Raw genomic sequence first — 2,083 nt, 5'->3', positions numbered from 1 at the left:
CCGGCCCGGCGCGCCCTCCCCAGCTCTGGTGAGCGGGGCCCTGGGCTGGAGAGCGGCCGGCGAGGACGTTGCCGGGCGCGTGCACGCGCGGCCGGTCCCTCTCCGGCCCACCCCGGCCGGGCTCCGGCCGCGGGCGCCGCTCACCGCGTGTTTACTGCAGCCGCGCGGCGGAGATCAGCCCCCGGATCTGCGGCTGGGCCCGGGTTACGGCGGCAAAACCGCCTTCAGCTTTGCATTTCCGGACTCTTGTTTTCTTTCTTCTTTTAAATACGCTTACCCGTAATTCAGCCTGAATGAGGCTGCTGCTGCTGCTGCTTCTTTTTTTTTAAATCGAGTTTCCTGTTTTTATTTAGGCTTCGCCTCCTGCACCCCTTTCTTTGAGATCGAGGAGAGGGGGGCAGGGAGAACGTTCTTGGGGACCAGGATGGGGGGCACTGCTTTGCCGTCTGCGCCCTGCCTTGGTGGGGAGATGGAGGTCCAGGGGGCCAGGAGAGGACTGATAGGAGGCCCCGAAAAGTGCGCTCCCGGAGGGGAAGCGGGTGGGGATGGGATTTCCGGGGTCGGAGTGGAGTGGGGGGCGTCCTGGGGCGGTCCACGTACCAGGTTCTCGCACAGCACCCTTGGGATCCCCCCAGTTTGCAGATGGAGCGCTCTGGCGCCCTCGGCTGATTGAGCAGCTTTCACTTCGTTCAGGTGTCCCCTGGAAGGAGGGACCTGCGGAGTCTCGAACCCCACCGTACCATCAAGTGGGGTTTCTTCCCCCGGGCTCCTGCAGAGCCCCAGTGGCCGCCACCCTCAGAAATGTCCTGCACGGTCACGCGTGTGTGCGGGGCGGTTGTGCCTTGGGGCCGGGAGCGGGTTCCTTCCCCAGGAATCTCGGAGGGAAAGGTTCACTGCTCCAAAGGGACTTTGAAACCGAGGACTGATCCCACTGAGCACTTCCCGAAGGGGTGCACACCGCTGGAGTGACTGACAGTGCCTTGGTGTTCTTGTCAAGTGAATGGTACCACAGGGGACTCTTCCCCTCCAAAGAAGTGACTGTTTTTACAGATGGTTTTCGGTTAACCATAGGAGCTGAATGATGTCTCCATTTTCACCGGAGGAAAGGAAGGCTCAGAAAAGTGAAATAACTTCCCGACCCACACGTTTACAATTAGCTGATCCAGAATCCCGGTTCCTTCAGATGCCAGAGCGTTTAATCATCTGACGGTGTGGCTGCTTGCAGATGAAGGAGAAGTTTGCTAGTAGTTCTCTTGTTGTGGGGATGGGGGACTCGGGGTGTCCTTTCAGAGCCACCTGGATACTCTCCTGTAAAACCCTTCTACCGTTACCCACCCTGTTTGATTGATGTGACAAGTGGGGACAAAGATTCTTCTGATTTAGCAGGCGGTCACCAAACACAAGGAGACAGAACAGAGCTTTCTCTGCTCTCTCTAGAGCAGAAATTGCCAACCCTTTAGCCTTTCCATGCCCTGCTGTGGCTTGATTTCCTGACTGAGAGTCTGTCCACCCTGGCTCATGAGGGCACTGCCTGGCACATGCGGAGGTTGGTTCTCTTTCGGTGCTTTCACCAAAGTAATGAAAGACACCCTGGAGTGTGGGGATTGGGTAGGAGGATGGGGTGTGCTCTCAAAACCTAGTTGTTAGTTGCCAGCTCTAAAGACAGCCAAGCTTACCTCCTTCTGACCTCCACTCCCCTCACCTTCTCCACCAATGTTCGGAAACGACGCTGGCCACTCTGCGAATATAGCTGTTTCTGGAATTAGGGCAACTGCCCCAGAGGCCCTCCCGGCCATGCCGATGCCCCTTTCCAGCAGGATAAGCTGCATTTCTGCAGCCTTGGTCCATGCCCGGGGAGGGTACATAAAGCATACCTTTGCACGATGCTGCGGGCTCCATCCTTTCTCTTGCTTTATTACGTTTAGCAAGTGTTTACCGTGATCCCCGGTGGGGGGTGAGGGGGGCGGGCCAAGGGGCTGTGCTAACAACAAGGCGGGCAGGCAGGGCGGGTACCAGCCCCAGGGGGACCTTACGCGGCACAGACAATCCGCAAATAGAGACCAGCTTCAGACCCGGTTAGACT

General features: G+C 58.0%; 1 protein-coding gene across 8 annotated transcripts in view; it reads left to right on the top strand.

The window, feature by feature from the left end:
- The window catches only part of PIK3CD (phosphatidylinositol-4,5-bisphosphate 3-kinase catalytic subunit delta), a 47,198-nt gene that overhangs the window by 639 nt on the left and 44,476 nt on the right, over window positions 1-2,083 (top strand). The gene's annotated exons all lie outside the window — the stretch shown is intronic.

The sequence above is a fragment of the Neophocaena asiaeorientalis genome, unplaced genomic scaffold (assembly GCF_003031525.2).
Source record: "Neophocaena asiaeorientalis asiaeorientalis breed wild unplaced genomic scaffold, Neophocaena_asiaeorientalis_V1.1 scaffold275, whole genome shotgun sequence".
NCBI lineage: Eukaryota > Metazoa > Chordata > Mammalia > Artiodactyla > Phocoenidae > Neophocaena > Neophocaena asiaeorientalis.
Note: the sequence above shows the minus strand (reverse complement) of the source record. Positions and strands in the feature narration are given on the sequence as shown.